Raw genomic sequence first — 20493 nt, 5'->3', positions numbered from 1 at the left:
TTCTGTGTTCTCATAGCAGGCAGATCCTTAACTTTGTGATAATCTGTAGACAACCAGATTTAGCTACTGGATAACTTATCTCAGTAAGAAATACCCACAATTTAGGGGGGAAATTACTTCTCTTTCTTCCATGCTACAGCAGCAGCACTGAAACCAGCTCACCTAAAACAGGTGAGCATCATTCTGAACAGAATCTTTCCCAATTAAACCCACCCAGAGCATCAAGAAATCTTGCTGGTAACACAAAAACCTTTTTGCTTCATTTGTTCTCAGTTTTCAGCAGCACAACAAGCAACAATCATCAGCCATGCTGGCGAGCATGGAAACCTTTCCTGGTGCAAACAGAGCCTTTCCAAAACTCTGAGCACCAGACATCAGCTTGGCTTGGCTGATTGAACAAAACCCACTTTGAAAGCCTTGATCAAGCAGGAGAGCAGATGCTCAGGCTTTCCTCTTACTCCAGATGGCAGCAGAGATGCTGACTCACCCAGCAGAGCCGGGTTTATTTTCTGTACCTGCAATGGGGCTGCTCCCAGAGCCTGGAAACAGCTTCCCCCTGGGATGGAACAGGGCAGAACCCAACAGAAAACACAACCAGGGAGCCAGGAGTGGATTCTGGATGTTCCTGTTGCTCCTGGCCACCTCCTGGCCTGCTTTCCACACATGGTGTTTGCACAGCCTCCTTGCAGAAATCGCTTGTCTCCAGGCTGCAGCATCAGAGAGACAAAGTGGAGGAGTATCCTGGAAAAGGAGGAATGGGTGATGTGAAACAGATGTTTTCCCTTAATTGCTAATTGCAGAGGCAGCCCAGTAACTAATCCACCTGCTGTGTTCCCACGGGGATAATTACTCACCCCCGTGCTCCCAGCCAGCTGAATTTACGTTTTCCATGCCTCATTATATCCATCTCTGCCCAACAACATGGCCCAAAGTGCTGCACAAGTGCCACACTCATACAAACACCCATCTCCTGCTTGCCCAGAGCAGCTGTGGCTGCCCCTGGATCCCTGGAAGTGTCCAAGGCCAGGTTGGACATTGGGGCTGGGAGCAACCTGGGATAGTGGAAGGTGGATTGACACAAGAGGATTCTCAAGGTCCCTTCCAGCCCAAACCATTCTATGATTCTGCAGCTCTAGGTACAGAGCTAGAGTATTTTCAGTGAGTAGAGGTGTTTTCAATGTTGCTTAGATATGGAGATTGACATGGCAAGCAGGGTTTCCCAGAGAATCTGGAGATGTTAATCAAAAATAATAGCATGGTACATGTGAGAGGAGAGCTTCCCAATCAATCACAGCAGCAAATAATTCATGTCTGAAATCCCTGTTTCTTCTAAGACTCCTTTTGTCATAGGAAGTGATCAGGAACACACAGTGAAGGCTTCTGAATCTCCAGGTGATGTTTGTGCTGATTTTTACCTTGCTCACACATTGCTATTCTGAGTCAAGCTCAGCACAGAGCAATGGTTGATGTTCACCCATCATTTTCCCCAAACATTTCGAGGCTTGCACTCAAAGGTGCTGCTCAGTGAGGGGAGAAGACCTTGGTAGTGAGTTCTGATCATGGCTAACATGCAATTAACAGTTACAAAAAGTTAATTGAAGAAAAACAGAAGTTTCAAGGGATCTCTGCTTCTCACCTAGACCTTGGAAGCAGGGACAGCCCAATCCCCAGTGCTCCAAGAGTGGGACTGGATCCTTCTCACTGCCAGAGGAATTTGACTTTGATGGAGTGGATGGTGCACAAGTGATGGGAGGTGAAAAATTGTCACTGACTGGACTTGATAGGGCTGGAAACAGAACGTGACCTGAGCTCCAAGCCTGGTTCTGCTCCTCGTTAGCACAGCCTTCATCTCTCTTTCTTTTCCAGGGAGCTACTTATTTCAGAGCCTCGGGCAAGAGCCAGCACCAGCTGGAGATAATTTAGTCCTACTTCACTAATGTTGATGTCTCTGGGTTTAATATTGGCTTTTCTGGAAGCCTCCTAGGGCTCTTTGGCTTGGCGAGGTGGCTCAGGTAGTTATCCTGAGCATAATATTTTGTTAACCAAGAGGGTGCAGATCTATTTCAAATACAAAACAGGAATCTGCTCATCCAGGACTAACAGAGCTCCCCAAATCTTCCCCTGCTGAATGCTCAGCAGCCCTCAGCTCTAGGGAACATCTTCAAAAGCCTTTCAGGCTTAACTAATGCCGGCTGGAGTAACACTCCAAAGCAAAATGAAATCCTCAGAGGGAAAATCCAATGGCTGGAGAGATGGATGTGGATGGGAGTGGATGTGCTGGGAATGCAGAGAGCAGGAGGGAGCGCTGAGCTTTGTCAGGGGGGTCACCAAGGGTTTTGCTCAGTGGAAGAGGCATCCAGGTGCAGCCAGACAGCCCCCAGAGCTCTCCCCATGGCTCCTGGGAATACCTGAGCCGGGGTATTGGCTTGGGAAGGCTCACCTAGGACAGAGACTGGGCAGAGCTAAAGAACAAAGCAGGGATTTATTCAAAGGATCTCCTCAATGGATCCACTTTGAGCCCAGCCAGGGCTGCACCCAAGATGAACCAAAATGGTCCCAAAATGGTCCCAAGATGAACCAAAATGATCCCAAAATGAACCCAAGATGGACCAAAATGGTCTCAGAATGAACCCAAGATGAACCAAAATGGTCCCAGAATGAACCCAAGATGAACCAAAATGGTCCCAAAATGCCCGAGCGCTCCCGGGGTCTCTCCCTGGGATCAGTTCTGCTCCATTTGCATCTTGCAGTTCATTGTCCCATTCCAGCTTTAGCCCCTGCAGTCCCATCCTTGTTTTTCTCTCTCCAGCCCACGGGGTTTGTGCTCTTGGGCTGAGATTTGGATCATTTGTCCTTGGTGCCCAGCTGGAGCAGGAATTGTTTTGTGTCCCTGCTCTGTGCCCAGAGCTCAGCATCCCCTGATGTGAACCCAGACCCACACACTAAAGCAGCACAGAATGTGAGAAATAGAAAAGTTAAAACCTGAGGCATGAGGGGGACCTGAGCAATGGCCTAGGGAGGAACTGGGAGGGAGCTCAGATAGAGCAAGTTTTGAGAAGAGCAGACAATAAAAGGCTGAGGCACACCACAACAGCTTTTGCTCACACCCTTGTGCCTGGGGACAGGCACAAACCCATGAGCTGACATCCCTGGCAAACCAGAAATCCAGAGGGAGATTCAAGCATCGCCCCTTGCCACACTGGCCATGGAATATTTTCCTGCCCTGTTGCTCCTGAGCTCTGTCCAGGGGTGCTCCCAGCCTGGTGTTTCTCTGTGCAGGATGATCTGGGACAGAGGGACATCAGTGATGGAAAGGGGATCCCAAATGTGCCCCCATCAGGGCTATAAACACCATGGGTGTTATCCCAGGAGCAGGACAAAGGAAGGGCACAAAGAGACTGGAGGAACCTGTAGGTTTGCAGTAACTTTAATCTACCACACTCCCCTCAGTCATGTCCAGCAAAGCCAAATTTAAAATACCTTTTTGCTTTAATTTCCAGCTGTTCAGTTGGATGCCTGCCTTGCACATGGGTGTGGTGGGAAATGCTGGTGTGATATACATCACAAACAGAGGTTTTCCTTCAAGCCTCTCAAAATCCCATCTGTTTTATCAGTGGCTGCTGTTACCTCCAATTATTTATGCAGGTAACTGCAGTCCCATTGCTTGCCAGTGGCATGGAAAAGCCCTGGAATTAACCCAGCAGTTTTGATGTCTGCAGTAATTGTACCCTGCCTCCTCTTTCACGAAGAGAAAAATTTGCTACAATACTCAAGATAAAACAAATAAATCCAATATAAAAGCCCATCTAATTGAATTAAATGAAAGTAGCCTCTCAGACTGCCCTTTCTGTGAATCACATTATCTTCATGTTTACTGACTCTTTGGCTGGAGACTAAATGATCCCAAATTTTATCAGAATAAATCAACTAAACAAAAAAAAAATCTCCTCTAAAAAGGACAGACGTTCTTAACAGTCATCTGGAACAGATTATTCCTCTCCAAGTAGCATTGTTGATACTGAAAGTGTTGTAACAATATCCTTTTCTAATGTGGTTCTGCTGTGGCTCCATCCATAATAAAACCAGTCAGTGCCAAAAAACCCACTTAGCATGACAAGCTCCCCAAAACCTGGATTATTTGTGTAAGACTGTCATTTGATTTTCCAAGCTCCATGATCTGATGAAATTTCTTTTAATATTTTTAAAGGAGACCAAGGAATGAGCATCACCTACTCTGGGGGAATGTTTTTTGTTGAACCATACACCCTCCAAGTCCTTGTAAATCCCAAATGCCACTAAAGTGAGATGGAGACTGGAAATCAAAACAATTTTCCCTCTTTCCAGCCTTGTAAAGCCTAAAATAACTGCACCTTTTTTATTTTCTTGAGTATATATTATCAGCTGTGCAGTATAGCTGCATTCAAAGGTTACAACAGAGAAAGCAGAATGTATATTAATCTCATAAATGATGGATAAATGTCAATCAAAGAACACCACCTTTACGCCAAGATATTCAGAAAAACCCAGTAATATTGAGGGCTCAAAAGGAGGCAACTGAAACCAAACTACCCAGCAGAAAGAGCTGAACACTCACCATTTTTTGAGCTCAAATGGATAAGAGTGCTCTACCAGGATCCCAAATAAAGACATTTCTACCACATTAGTGGTGGGCAGCACTGGAAAAGTACCTTTTTTTCCTCAAAAACCATCTCCACTTCTGCCACCTCACAGATATTTGTGTCTCATTGCCCAGGACGTTTCTGTCCCAAGCCATAAAGAAGTGATCAGGGACAGAGAGATAAGGACTGCAATTCCCAAGGAAAATGGCATTTAAAATTTGGGAAGTTCTGTGATTTTCACCCTATATTTTCCTTTTCCCAGTGCTCACTCACTGATGTATGATCTGTTCCTGTCCTACTTACACAACCTCAGTTTCTCTAGAGGTACACGCTCATGGTTACACCAAAAACCAGTTATTCTTCCAACTAAAAGCTCCTCAGAACTTCATGGGGGAAAAACAAGTAAAACAACATCACAACAGAGCCTGTTAGATGCTGGACATTACCAGTTCCAGCTGTTCTATCAGCCAAACACTTCCAAACCATTTAGCCCAGAGCAGCGAATCTCAACGAAAAACTGATCCAAAAAAACAAAAAAAAAAAAAAAGAAAAAAAGAGAGAAAGAGGGGATGAGAAAAGTCAGAGCCACTTCAGAACTTCTTTGAAGTCTTAGTCTGCTGTTCCCTGAGGTCACTCAGCCCAGATGCCATCCCTGGCAGAGCGTGAGGAGCCCTGGGTGCAGCCCTGCATTGCTGGGGCGCGGAGCCCGCGACCCGCGAGGAGCCACAAGCCCAGCCAGGCTCTCCTGGACAAAACACGGCTTGGAGTCACAGCAGGACCTGGGCTCCCCTCCCTGCAGCCCCGCCACCCTCGCTGGGAGCCAGCTGGGAGCCTTTCTTCTCCTCCTCTCTTGTCTCTGGTGCCCCATAGCAGAGGTCCTGCCAGCTGTTAGAAACAAGAGCTGTGCCTTTGTGCTCTGCCTGCCCAGAGATAGGGCAGTAATTTATGAAGCCAGCATGCCAAGGGCTTGCCAGCAATGTCAAAAGCAAGTTCATAATAAATTACTCTTTTTGGGGCACTTCCTTCACTTGCCAATGGAGGAGAAGCAAAGAAAAATGACAAAGAGCCCCTCTCGTTTCCTTCAGACAACTGTGATTTATTACGGGCGAAACAAGGAGGATTCCAAAAACATTACTGCTATAAGGGAAGGTAACTCAATCTCCAGCAAAAACAAACAGCCATGTTTAAATAAACCTTCTGAGAAGTGCTACTGCCCTTTTCCCTGGAAATTGGGGGAGCATTTCTTTGCCCTGATATTGTTCTGCTGTGTGAGATGCTGACCCAGGGATCTTGTCTGGTTTGGGTGGCCTGGTAAGCCATCAAAGGATAAAAGGCAGAGAACAAAGGGGGAAATAAAAGCATTATGAGCTGCAGCTGAAGCGCCTGACAGATGTTGGGTGGTTTGTGGGAACTGCCTTCCATCTCCAGAGCAGAGGGTTCGCCCCGCTCACTGCCCAGGCTCCTGCTCCTGCTGGGGAAGGGTGGGATGGGCAAGGTCTTTCCCCAGCACACCACCCCAGAGGCCACTGGTCAGTGGCTTAGGGACTTCCCCCAGCTCTCCCATGAAGAGTGAATGCAATAAATCACAGCAACACTTAGGTCCCATACCCTGCAAGACAGACTTTAGAGCTTTCAGCAGTACCAACCAAACCAAGAACAGCCTTCCCATGGCTCAGAGGACAGGATCCAGCCCCTCTGCACTGACCATCTCCAGACCTTTTTCTCTCCCTAGTGGGAAAGGTGGGAAAGGTTAAATCCCCTTTCTTTCCTCCCCTCCTGCTTTGGCACCAGGAGGGCACATTGTTCAACACAACCAATAGAAGCGGGTTAATAAAGAGTTTGGGGACAAATGCAGACCTTCAAGAGAAGCCAGATCACGGGCATCCAGCCTGGCAAAGCCTCTGGAGAGATGCATCCACCTGCCCAGTGGCTGAAGTCCTGCTTTCCCTCCTTATCACACACGCAGCACCCCAGGCTCCGACGGCGTGATGGGTGAACATTGCTGTGCTCCCCGGGGCCCTTGCACAACCCCAGGGATTTACTGCCCCACTCAGTGTGATCCCAGGCACACCCTCTGCCTCCTCTGCTGCTGGCCTTGCTCTTTGCTTGACTTCCTTATGCCAGAATCGCTCCCTAATTAACACGAGCAATTAGGAAAGCTCGCTGCAGGAATGCCAGCCCCATTCTCCCCACCGAGATAAGAGGTGATTAATGACACCAGGCAAATTAGCCATACAGCTGCTTGGGTCTGTGGATCTCTGACATGCTGTGAACACATCAGACTCAGGGTGGATTTGTTTCTTATTAAGCTTATTGTGCTTTATGAAGCTCATCAGCGAGAGAAAGGTAATTAAACCAGCCTTTTCTACCACACTTTAGTAGGGTAAAGGAGTGGGGAGAAAAATAGCAAGAGACTTGTCTTTATGGATTTCTGTGATGATGAAAAGGCTGGCAAGGATAATTTATGAGTTAATAGTGATCTGAGCTGCTGTGGTCAGCTGAGAACAAGAGCCTGCCCATTGCTTCAAGCAAACCAGGCAGGGTTAAATCCCTGAGGAGCCCAGGCAGCTGGGACATCCTAAATGCAGAGCAGGCAGTGCTGCCAAGGCTCCAGCCCATGGAGACAGCAGAATACCTTGGCCCAGGCTCCAGAATAGCTGACATGGGAATCAGGGAGCTGCTGGCCAAGAGAAAATGCCAAGGGAAGAGGCATTCCTGCAGCCACAGCAATGCAGGAATTGGGTGCTGGCTCCCAGTCTGTGTTATCCATCCACGGCTGGATAAATGCCCTGAGGCAGAGTCCTGAGGAGAAGCACAGCCCTCACCTGCTCATTCGGTGCTGGAGGAGTCACCTTTGAGGTGAGGGACATCTCCCTTGTCCCTGGGCCTGGAATTCCTCCTGTATCCCATGCCCTGGTGCCAGCCCTTGCCTCTGTGGATGGCCATGCTCCGGCTCAGCTCTCAACCAACTCTCCAGACTGAGCTCTGTGACTAAAAATGCTCTGGGAACAGCCTCTCCTTGTAGCCAGAGGCCTCTGGAGAAGACAGACAAACGGAGGAACACTGATGGTCCCAGGATGGGAATGAAGAGATGGACACCTGAGGGCAATGATGGTCAGCTTGCCCAGAATCATCAGCAGAAGGGACATTCTGCTGCCCCAGGAACCTCCTGGTGGAAATGAAGGTGGATTTTGAGGGGCTTTCTAACTGGGCAGCAAGCCAAAGAGGGGAAGAGCAAGAATCTGTATTTTGGACTGACACACTCTGAGCCAAATCACAATCAAGCAACATTTTCCATTGGTGACTTCAGCCCTAAGTGCTTAAACTCTGCTTGGGACACCCAGCTCACCCAACCCTGCTTGGGACACCCAGCTCACCCAGCCCTGCTTGGGACACCCAACCCTGCTTGGGACACCCAGCTCACCCAGTTCTGCTTGGGACACCCAGCTCATCCAACCCTGCTTGGGACACCCAGCTCACCCAACCCTGCTTGGGACACCCAGCTCATCCAACCCTGCTTGGGACACCCAGCTCATCCAGCTCTGCTTGGGACACCCAGCTCACCCAACCCTGCTTGGGACACCCAGCTCACCCAACTCTGCTTGGGACACCCAGCTCATCCAGCTCTGCTTGGGACACCCAGCCCTGCTTGGGACACCCAGCTCACCCAACCCTGCTTGGGACACCCAGCTCATCCAGCCCTGCTTGGGACACCCAGCTCATCCAGCCCTGCTTGGGACACCCAGCTCACCCAGCCCTGCTTGGGACACCCAGCTCACCAAACCCTGCTTGGGACACCCAGCTCACCCAACCCTGCTTGGGACACCCAGCTCGTCAGCCCAAGCCCCTGTGAGGTAGGAGGGACACCTGAGACCCTCTGCAGAGCTCCTGAAGCTCACAGCAGGCACAAATAACCTGCAGGAAAACTCCATTTCAAAGCAGCTTGCAGTGAAAATAAAACACTTCAGCACGAGGTGTTCTTTTAAGTACATACATGTAAGCACGTGTTGTTGTGAACTTTTTGTATCATTTTCCAGATTGATTAGAAATGGAACTATTGTAAAAAAAAAGATCTTCAGAGTGGTCAGGAAAGCCCCACCTGAGTCATGTTCTCTGGCTTCTCAGCCTGGGCTCCTGTGGTGTGAATTGTGTCACACATCCTAATACAACTTCAAAGGAGACACTTGAAAGAACTCAGAAACCACCACCATAAACTGACTGAGAGAGTATTTTAAGAAGTATTTTAACAAGTCAACTCAAATACCTGTCAGAGACAGTACAACACTGAACTGCAGGGCTTTTTTCTTTTTTCCCCATGGAATAGTCAGTATTATTCCCCCCCCCCCCCAAAAATTGAATACTTACACTTCTGATCCCTGTTCTTTCTGGCAGCTTTCACATTTCCATCATTTGGCAACACAGCAAGGATTTGGAGGCTTCCTGATGTCCTCTTCCTCCCTGACAAAGAACCCATGGCTGACGTAAACTCTTTGCTTTTAATATTTGGGCACACAACCAGTGGGGATCTCTCACCTGCTTTGTTGTCACTTCTTGCTCTTTGCCTGCCTCACTGATCTGACAAAATGCAGTGCCAATGGAACAGGTTTGTATCAGGGAGGATTTATCCTGGAAAGAAGGATCCTCTCCCCATAAATATTCCCTGCTTCTAAGGCTGTGGAAACACAGCATGGAGCCCCTAAAAGGGAGAAGAAAACAGAGGAAAGAAAACACCACATCTACCAGGTAACAGGCTATGATTTTGCTGGATTGGTTGAAACAGGGAGCACATCCAGGCTATTGTGAAGGTTTGGTGCCTCCTTAACATTTTTGGTTCAAAAAGTACCTGCTAGTCTGGGCCTTTTTGGGCAGATCACCACAGAAAAGGTGAATGGAAATCCACTGATTGAGGAGCGTGCATTTGCACCACTAAGAGATATCAGGCAGCCATAAAAGAGCTGTAAACCAATATTTCATATCTGGTCACACCAGCAGCCATAAACAATCTGTGATACTCTCACGTGCCTGATCCGTGACACCTTTTATGACTTTATCTGCAAATTTCCTCAGACCTGGAAGTGTCCAAGGCCAGGCTGGATGGGGGTTGGAGCTACCTGGGATAGAGGAAGTGACAAAAATGGATTTGTAAAGAATTCTCCAGACCTGACAGAAAGCTCACACAGTTTTGTACATCTGTGTGCAAACACTGAGATAAGGGGCGCTGATTAAGGCAGGCCATGGAATAGAGATGATATTGCTGAGAGAGAGATTGAACTAGAAACAAGTTTTAATAAGTTTCAAAATATGGTCTTTCAAAAAGATGAGGTATTTTAGAGAATTAGAAGTGGGAAAGATGCATTGCAGTAGGAGAACCTGGGGAAAAAATAGAGGTGATTGGTGTTAGGAGTAGTAGTGTGTCTCACTATTCATCAAGACTGATAATGGAATAAAATCTTTTAAAACACCTCTCAGTTACCCCAAATCTATAAAAATTTAAAAAAACAACAAGGAAGGGGTCCCTGGCCATGGCAGGGGGTAGAACAAGATGAGGTTTAAGGTCCCTTCCAACCCAAATCATTCTGTGGATTCCATGATATTCTCATATCTGAGCACTAAGGGTATTTCTCTACAACCTCAGGAAGTTAAGGCAGCCTGCACAAGCCTGTGTCTCCCAGCTCCCAGGTTTCACAGCATCATGGAATGCTGGACCCACCATGGGAAGGGCAGAGGTGTGGAATTGGTGACTGTCTCAATAAATGCTTCATACAAAGCAAAGGCTTCAAACATGAGTAAAGACTCAGGTAGGGTCTGCTCCCACATTACCTCACCTCTGCATTCCCACCTCCTCCAGGCCACTCTTCAGGTGTCTGATGGTCTACAGGTGACACAGCCTTCTCTTATTATCCTATTACTCTCTTTAAAACCTCCATCTCCTCAGCACCACCACATTTTAAGTAAATTTAAGGGCACAGGTTTTTGGTTTTTTTTTTTTTGCTGTTTAAGAACATTTACTGATGGGAATTTAAATTTCCCTGTCAGCTGAGTGTGGGGTTTGAAGCTGTAAAATTTAATTAAACCACTAAAGGAGGGATAAAATGGGACTAATTGTTGTGCCCCAGCTAAAAGTAGCTTGGCTGACATCACCTGGGCAGCAAACAGAAAACCAGGGAGCTCCACACATCTCCCACACTTGGCTGGAGACTTTGGTGCAAGGAAAGACAAACTCCCCACTGACCTGGATGAGTCTGTGCCCTCTCCACATCAGGAACAAGGACATTAAAGTCTCTCAGACCTGTCTGACCTTGAGGATGATCTTTCCTGTTTAATTTGACTGCCCTAAAACTTGGGAGTAGAACTGCAATTTCAAACTGGTAATTACTTGGCAAGTAAATAAACTACAGCAGTGCAGGAGCCTGAAAAGTTCACTACCATATGAGCTTTCATTAAGCACTTTATTCATACTTGTTTTCCTAGAGAAAGCCTCCAAATTTGAATTAAAACAGAAGAGTCAGCAGGAGGAGAAAGTGCAAGCTAAGTGCAAGATATTTCTTTTGCTTTCAGTTGCTGCATTAAGGACAAGAAGCCAAGAGAAAAATATTAAACAAACACCAGGAAATCCTAAGGTTTTGATGTTTCATGACAATTGTTTTCAGATGGGCAGACAAAAAAATAATCCCACATCAAACTGACTGTGTCTGACATGCCTGCCACCAGGTATGGTCCAAGAGAGGCAGATATGGAGGAAGTGGTGAAAGGGAGGATAAATCATTCAGCCAGAACCCACTCCCAGTTCCTCCAGTCCATTCCAGTGACTGCTGAGGGTTGTTAACACCCACACCTCTCCACTCAGTGGAGTTTGTCAGGATTTTCCTCCAGCAGCACTCCTGAAAGGTCACTACTGGCAGAGGCATCCTGCTGTAAAACCTGTGCTCACACACCTGCAGAGCAAACTGGTGTTCCAGCAAGATCAGGAGCTGGACTATGTCACAGACATCTTTTATGGAAAAGCCTTTCCTTAGGATTTTCCCTCCTGAGGAGCTGAGAGGCCTCAGGAACAAAATGCAAACAATGGTTATCTGCTGCAGTGGAATGCAACAGGTGCATCTGGGATTGGTCTCATGTGGTTGTTTCTAATTAATGGCCAATCACAGCCCAGCTGGCTCAGACTCTCTGTCCGAGCCACAAACCTTTGTTATCATTCCTTCTTTTTCTATTCTTAGCCAGCCTTCTGATGAAATCCTTTCTTCTATTCTTTTAGTATAGTTTTGATATAATATATACCATAAAATAATAAATCAAACCTTCTGAAACACGGAGTCAGATCCTCATCTCTTCCCTCAACTGAGACCCCTGTGAACACCATCACAGGACTGGGCAGGGAGATGCTGAGGGTAAGACCTGAATGAGGAATGCTCAGAAGCTCAGGGGGTTAAACTACACTCAGATGACACCACCAGAGAGTGGCAGTCCCATGGCTCTTCTTCTTGAAGGAGCATCAGGCAAGATACTCCCACAGATCCCATCAGGTCTCTGGTGCATGGAGGGGTTTTGATAGCTCATGGAATGGCACCCCTGAAGCTATTCCACCTCTGGAAGAGATTGTTTGGAGCAGCACTTGGGAATGGCAGCATCAAGCTAAACCTGTTCACAATTAGGAATCAGCCTGGAGGAGCTAATTCAGGCAGGGTGTGAATTCCAGTAAATAACAGTGGATATCAGTATTCCTGTCCCTCACAGCTGCAGGAGGAAAAAGCCAAGTTCTGTCTGTTCCAGGTCAACTGTCTCAAGACATCCAGGAAACAAGCTACCCATGAAGTTGGGCAGGACACTCAGCCTCTCAATTCCATCCTGGAGAACAAACAATAAGGAGAAGGAATTTCTTGCCTTGCCTTTCCTGAAATCTGAACTGCTGTTAACCAGCCCTGTTGAACAGCAAACCCACGATCCCATCCCACACAGTATCCCTGGATTCAGCAGAAGGAAACGTGGGATTTTGGGATTTCTGTCTCCAGAGAGGTGCCCCCTTCTGCCATTCCCAGCCACAGGACACACCACAATTCATGCTCTCTACCACAGCCCTTTGAGGAGCAAGGGAAGACATTTCTCCAAGATTTCTGTGTTCCAGGAATGAAAACATAAGACCAGATTTACTCACAAGTTTCTTGCAGAGGTGGCAAAGGAAGGAGAGTTGGAAAGGCAGGAGCATTTCTAGTATGTGAGGTCCCTTCTGAAAGGTCCACATAACCCATGTCAGTATTACCACTGCTTGCACTGAATATTTCCCTTTTAGCAATGAAATTTAAGGCTGAAATCTGAGCTCTTGGGACCCTGGTAACTTGAATGCCACAACAAAAACTCAGCTCTAGACCTGCTCTTTTTTATATTCATATATGAAATATGAAACATGAAATATCTGGGCAGTATGAAGGTTGAAGCTAGATGACCTTTAAGGTCCCTTACAACCCAAATCACTCTATGATTTATGAATTATGAAAATTCGAAGTTGCAAGCAAAATTCTGCCCATGCTCTTCAGGCAGCCTTCCCTCTTCCAGCTGTAGGAAAACACAATTCTCCACGAAAACCTTCCCCTTCCATTGCCCTAGCTGTGCTTGGAGCCCACCTAGCAGACCACCTCTATTCCTTTATTCTGGAATTTTCCTTGGAAGTTCAAGGGGCTTTTTTGGAGCACAGAGTGGCTCTTTTTGCTGGGCTGTGGACAAGACCAGCCCAGTGCCTCAGCAATCTCCCATCCTCTGCATGACATCCTTGTTATCCCAGCTCCTCTGTGGGATGGCAGGATCAGGAGAAGCACAGTGGGTGTGCAGGAAGGAGGTCTGCCCATCTAGCAGAACACCTCTATTCCTTTATTCTGGAATTTTTGGAAGTTCATGGAGCTTCTTGGAGCACAGAGTGGCTCTTTTTGCTGGGCTGTGGACCAAACCAGCCCAGTGCCTCAGCAATCTCCCATCCTCTGCAGGACATCCTTGTTATCCAGCTCCTCTGTGGGATGGAAGGATCAGGAGAAGCCCAGTGGGTGCGCAGGAAGGTCTGCCCATCCAGCAGAACACCTCCACTCCTTTATTCTGGAATTTTTGGAGCTTCCTGAAGCACAGAGTGACTCTTTTTGCTGGGCTGTGGACCAAACCAGCCCAGTGCCTCAGCAATCTCCCATCCTCTGCAGGACATCCTTGTTATCCCAGCTCGTCCATGGGATGGCAGGATCAGGAGAAGCCCAGTGGGTGTGCAGGAAGGAGGGGGTGGCCTCCAGCTCTGCCCAAAGATGGGTGTTTATTGCCTTCCCAAGAAGATAAAGCTGAGCTCAGCCCCTTTCGTGCCAGCACTGCTGAACCATTCTGACTTCCTGTATGTGGAGGTGGAAATGTCATGCTTCAGCCCTGATTTGTGCCTTTTTTTTTTTTAGTTTTTTCTTTTCTTATTTTGAGGTTTCCATGTGCTCAAAGTGCCTGGGAGATGTGTGCTCTGCAATGGTGAGAGGCAGCTGCTTTCATGTGAGCTCCCAGCCCCGTGAGCAGTGCCAGCAGGGAAGGTGTTACTGGAGGAAGGTTTTTTATTGCCAGGGTTTCTTCTGTCTCTGGGGCTGAGGCACCACAGCAGATTGTTAACACTGCTCAGAGCAGCAGGAAAAAAACCAAAAACCAAGCCTCAGAGCTCTTTAGGCTGTGTTAAAATGGGTTGGTGCACATTTATGACCTGCATGGGGTTTTATCACTGCACACACGTCTTGGGTTTCTGTCCTGGCACAAACATGAACCTCCTTCTGTCTGCTGCATCTTCCAGGAGCCAGCATTGGCACAAACCACTCTCTTCCAGTTCCTCCCTGACCAGAGCAGCAATTTAAACTCCTTTTTAAAAGGAACAAACTGGTTTTAGTTTCCATTAGAGTTAGGGCTGATTACCCCGGCCCTCTGCTCTTCACAAGGACAGCAGTGACATCCAGCAGCCAGAGTCACCCAGAGAGATCCATGCAGAAAGCAGCTGCCCAAAATAAGTTCCAAAGCCTCAGTTATTGCCCTGGAACACATGGGAATAGTTTAATAAATCTGAGAAAATCTGAGGAAGGGAGAGCTGGAGGGCAAAGGCTCTGAGCCAGTGTAAGAGCTTGAGCAAGGGGCATTATAATGACATTAATATTTATTATAATTACATCAGTAATTGTACTCAGGGAGATGATTTCTACTTCTTTTGTGTCAGATACAAAAGGTAGATTTCAGTTTCTCTGCTTTCAATTACAAACATCTCTAAAATGACAAAACCTTCAAGGCACAATAGATATCCTATTTACAGATGATTTCCCTAGAGAATGATCCACATTTGTACCTTCAAAAAAGCAATTAAAGAGTATCTGTCCAACCAAATATCACCTCACCTCTGACCAGCACACAATTCCTCTTGGTGAATCCCCTACAAATCCAATTTGGTGCTGTGGAAACAAAGAATTGTCCCAAATCATGTCACTCTTTTTAACTCAGGCTGTGTTTAACAAAATAATTGCCATAAAGATTTCACATATCCTAAAGCTGAAACAACTCACTGAGCTGCTGAGTGAGAAAAGATCAAATGGAAAAAAAAGATAAATCTGGCAGTATGATTTCATTAAGATGCCAAACTTGCAGTGGGGACAGCAAAAATAGGAAAAAACCTCCCAAGAGCTCACCAGTGCCCTGATAAAATGGGAAATCATCCAATGGAGCACGAAAATCTGAGACTGATGTCCTTTCTTGCAAACTTGCAGCCTAATTAGAGAAGCTGCAGGGAGAGTAGACAGCTCTTCTTGACAGCAAACCCAGGAACTACCAAACTCCCAGCAGAAATGTAATTTAAAGCACTTAAATGTAATTTAAAGCACTTCCAAAGCATCATGTAATTTAAAACATCCCTTCAGATATGGAGTAGGGGGAAAATTTCCATGAGAAATAGATCAGGAACTTCTTTTGATTCCCTGATTCTTAGAACCTTTCCAATTAAGGCAATTTCTTTTTTTTTTTTCTTTAATTTTAAAATATTGTATCTTCTCAAAAGTGAGAGTATTTTATCTAGAAGCTTGATTTTCTACAAAATTACCAAAAAATAATAAGGGAAGAATTGTACCTAATTTCTCGCTCCTTTAGTTCCTTTCCTGGGATGATCTTGCACAGTGGTTTACACGTCCCTCAGCATCTTCTCCTAGAAATAAAATAAAATAAATAAATAATCTGCCTTTCAGGGGTGTTTCTTTTTAAAACAAGACCAGAAATAACTCCACTTTCGCCAAAGCACTTCAGAAACATAAAGCTCCCTCCAAACCGAGGTGAGGTGCCGAGGGAAGAAATAAATAGGAGGGTGTAAATTGCAGCGTAAACATCAATCAAATAACAGCTCTGGGGATGCCAAAGCGTCTCTGGTGAGGGGCAAATCTGGTGACAACGGCAGCAGCTGAGGGATAAAACCACGAGGTGTTCCCTGCAGGATCCTGGAGCACTTGGAGGGACACCCAGGACACCCCAAAGGGTCTCAGTGCCATGGGTGCATCCCCCAGTGCTCTGCCAGCACATAGCTGGAGTTAAACCACCAGTAAACCAGTTAAACCACCAGTAAACCAGTTAAACCACCAGGAATTTCTCTTGGTCCAATCAGGAAGATTTAAATATTCCCCTTTTTTTTGTTTTGTTTTATTTTGTCTTGTTTTGGGGGGTTTTTTTGTGTCTTTTGGGGGTTTTTGGGTTTTTTTTTGTTTTGTTTTTGGTTTTTGTTTGTTTGTTGGGTTTTTGCTCCTTTGTTGGGTTTTTGTTCCTTTGTTGGGTTTTTGTTCGTTCGTTTGTTTTCTTTATGGCTGGAATTGCTCAATAAAACCTTTGCAATCACAGCATGTCTATGGGGATGAAAACAAAGAGGTTCTGCCTGTCCCTGGCAGGGCTGAGGGACACTGAGCAGCCACCACGGCCGGGAGGGAGGTCCCTGCATCTTCTCCCCATCCTCATCCCCATGTGCAATTCCTTCACCAGGTAATTCCCTCACCTCTGGCTGAAACTCCCTGGGGCAGCATTTCCCAGGGCCACAGGCTCAGGGCTGTGGGGATGGAATCCTTTCAGGAGCCACAGAGCAGCAGGGCAAACTCCAAACTCACTTCCAATCAGAGAAGTTTCGGATGAAAGTCTGAATTTTGCCCTGAAATATCGGTTCCCAGGGAAGGGGAGAGGGCCTCACTGTGGCTCCATTGGGAAGCCAGGCCAGAGACACTGCTTGTTTGCTGAGGCACATCCTCTTCCCATCCTACCCTATTTTCCCTAAAATAACTCAACCAAGCAGTAATTCATGGTTATTGACCAAGCTATAGCAAAATCTCAGGGGAATCAAGGAGATAAATGGCCTTTGGTTTTCCATAAATAGGGGTGATGGAAACAGAGCCTTTATGCTGCCTCAGGCACTGCCAGGAGGGTTTGCAGCTCCTCTGCAAATCTGTAGGATTCTATTGCTCTGTGCCTAAAAACATATTTACACTGGGAACAACAGGCTGGGTGGGAATGGCACTTTTTATACTGACAAACCACTGGAAAATAAAGTCCTTGATAGATTTTTTTTGCACCACGCTGAAAAAAATAGAATTGAGGAAAACATAAAGGCGCATGAATTGCCATTAATGATGGTGAAAATCTCTGGGGTTTTTTTGGGCAAGTGTCTTTCCAAAGCAGCTCCTGCAGTCTCCCCCATTTGCTCCCTGTGGAAATGTGGTGCTGAAAGGGCAGAGATGGGATCTGACCCACCTCCTCCCTGCTCATTTCTGGTTTTTCTGGGTAATCTCAGACTCTTCCAGCTGGGGAGGCTGTTGGAGCAAGGTTAATTCTATTAAACACAGCTGCTCCTGGGGTTGTTTAGAGGATGGGATTGCTGTTGCATGAGCAACTCTTCAGGCTTCCAAGTACAGCCTTAACCTTCCTTCTAAACCCACTGATTACAGGCATCAAGGGTGATGATTTCCCTGGAATTGCAATTCCATAATTCCTGTGAGGAGTTTTGGGGTGTGATCAGCACTAGCAGCACATCATGGGGGCAGCACTTTTGGGAAATAGTAAAGGTAAAATTTTTAGAAGGCTGGAAAAGGAGGTTTTAGAAACAGAAAGAGCAGAGAAATTGGAGCTAGCTGCAGCTGCAAAGTTTGAAAGTAGAAAAAGTTACAATAGTACAGCAAGCAAGGACATGAAACAACAGCTTGAGTTTTAGGCTTGGCTAAGATAGGCCTTAAAACTGAAGAAAAATATGCTTAGAAGGACAGTAGAAGGTTTTAAACTTGATAATGAAGTATTGTGTATTGTTAATAGAAAGAAGACAAGCAAGCATTGTGTGAAGCAGGTGTATGTGTGCTTCTAGTAACCAGCTAGAACAATTCTACTAACCAGCTAGAACAATCCTGGTAACCAGCTGGAACAATCCCAGTAACCAGCTGGAACAATCCCAGTAACCAGCTGGAACAATTCTGGTAGAACAGCTGGAACAATTCTGGTAGAACAGCTAGAACAGTCCTAGGAACTGGCTAGAACAATCCCAGTAACCAGCCAGAACAATCCCAGTAACCAGCTGGAACAATCCCAATAACCAGCTAGAACAATCCCAATAACCAGCTAGAACAATCCCAGTAACCAACTAGAACAATCCTGGTAACCAGCTGGAGCAATCCCGGTAACCAGCCAGAACAATCCTGGTAACCAGCTGGAGCAATCCCAGTAACCAGCTAGAACAATCCCAGTAACCAGCCAGAACAATCCCAGTAACCAGCCAGAACAATCCCAGTAACCAGCTAGAACAATCCCAGTAACCAGCTGGAACAATCATTGCTGGCTGTAGTGAGCTGTTTCCACCTTTCCATTGTCTCAGCCATGCATTGAGGCTGATTCTGCAATTCAAGCTCAAGGAACATTTCCCAGCAGTCCTGTCCTGTTGGTGAAAAGAACAAAAACCTCCCCAACACAGTGAAAAGTAAAAAAACCTCCTCAACATGGTGAAAAGTAAAGAAACCTCCCCAACACGGTGAAAAGAACAAAAACCTCCCCAACATGGTGAAAAGTAAAAAAAAACTCCCCAACACGGTAAAATGAACAAAAACCTCCCCAAGTTGATGAAAAGTAAAAAACCCTCCCCAACACGGTGAAAAGAACAAAACCCTCCCCAACATGGTGAAAAGAACAAAAACCTCCCCAACACGGTGAAATGAACAAAACCCTCCCCAACATGATGAAAAGTAAAGAAACCTCCCCAGCACGGTGAAAAGAACAAAAACCTCCCCAACACGGTGAAAAGAGCAAAACCCTCCCCAACATGGTGAAAAGAACAAAACCCTCCCCAGCACGGTGAAAAGTAAAAAACCCTCCCCAACATGATGAAAAGTAAAGAAACCTCCCCAGCACGGTGAAAAGAACAAAACCCTCCCCGGCACGGTGAAAAGAGCAAAACCCTCCCCAGCACGGTGCTCCCCCTGGGTTTGGTGCCCAGGATGTGCCACAGCCCCACCCCAGCAGGTCAGACCGAGGGCAGGTGACACCTGCCACACCTTTGGGTGGTGACACGAGGGCAGCACCCTGCCAAGCCCTCTGCTGTCACCTTCCCCAGCAGGAGCAGAAATTCAGTGAATACAAGAGGAAGCAAATCACTCCCTTCCGGTCCAGCAGCAAAATCAGAAAGTTCCAGGAGCAAGAGCTGCACTTTGTTGGTTGTCAGCACTGATTCATGCACTCAGCCTGGATGTACATCAAATCCTCTGCTGGAAAAGCAGGATTAGTCATTGTTTCCAGAAAAATACAGCTTGCAGCAGACACCACAATGTATCTCTTTTCTTCTGCAGTTACTCATGCAGTTATTACTTACAGTCTTGGTTGGCGGGTTCGAAAAATTCAAACATGAAATTAATTATAGTGCTCGTTAATTCCTCTGCTCCCGGACAAAACCTGCACAGACAAAGCAAAGGCTTTGTCTGCTCTGACGTGGCTGAGGCATCAGGGTCTATTGCTTCTTTATGGGCTTGCACATCATCCCCCAAGGAAAAAGGGTCAACCTTTCCCCAGGAGAGGAAGAAAAACTTGGCATGAGGGCAGGAAACACTTTGGGTTTTCTTTTTCTGTGCCATCCCTCTCCATGAGAACATTTGCCCTGCTCCCTGGGCAGGGCAGGCAGAGTTTTAAACCCAGATTTCAGCTGTAATCCCTTTTTTGAACGAGTTGCTGCTGCCCTTCACCAGGAAAGCTCTTCCTGCCACTGGTGGCGTTTATTTGTCATGGCTGGGGCAGAGGAGAGAATGGAATCACACAGATATCCATTTCTAAGAAAGGCTTTCAAAGCTCTCCAAGATGCTTTTCCTCTAAGTATTCCTAGGGATCATCTGCCAGACCACCAGCCATGAGGCACTATTGAGTGTAGCAGCTCTCTGTTATTTTATTTATTCTTCCAGTTGGAAATAATCAAACCTTGCTAGAGCTGTGTGGAAAAGGAGGCTTGAAATATTAGTGATATGTTAGGAAAGGAAGAGAATTGTCATCACATAATTATAGGCAAAATTATCTTTATATCTGTCATTGCTGCCACTTTTCCTGGAACACCACTGGAAGGAAATAAACTTAAATTTATCTTAGCTGAACTAGATACCAACACCACCTTTGCTTTCATTGCTGCTGGACTTCTGTATTGGGTTTTTTTACTGTATTTTCTGTCAGTGTAGCTAACAGAACACAGTGAAAATGTAAAAAAGATTTTCACAAATTCAAAAGTTTAGGATGATGTGAGCTCCTGGACCCTGACAAACAAGCACAGAACCACCAGTGCCATGGCCAAACCCCATCTCAGCAGGGAAGGAGACACTGCAGAGACCATTATTTTATAAATACCTGCCTG

At 46.4% G+C, this 20493-nt stretch overlaps 1 long non-coding RNA gene across 2 annotated transcripts; it reads right to left on the bottom strand.

The window, feature by feature from the left end:
* Positions 1 to 27: 27 nt before the first annotated feature.
* Positions 28 to 19310, bottom strand: LOC143695104 (uncharacterized). 2 transcript variants are annotated; one of them, XR_013184021.1, is made up of 6 exons: positions 19160 to 19310; positions 15727 to 15801; positions 15005 to 15058; positions 9153 to 9315; positions 8985 to 9077; positions 28 to 741 (listed from the first exon to the last, which is right to left on the bottom strand). It is a non-coding gene; the product is annotated as an uncharacterized LOC143695104 (long non-coding RNA). The 2 variants fall into 2 exon arrangements; XR_013184022.1 differs by lacking the exon at positions 19160 to 19310 and adding an exon at positions 17379 to 17976.
* Between the last annotated feature and the right edge of the window lie 1183 nt (positions 19311 to 20493).

The sequence above is a fragment of the Agelaius phoeniceus genome, chromosome 12, assembly GCF_051311805.1.
Source record: "Agelaius phoeniceus isolate bAgePho1 chromosome 12, bAgePho1.hap1, whole genome shotgun sequence".
NCBI lineage: Eukaryota > Metazoa > Chordata > Aves > Passeriformes > Icteridae > Agelaius > Agelaius phoeniceus.
Note: the sequence above shows the minus strand (reverse complement) of the source record. Positions and strands in the feature narration are given on the sequence as shown.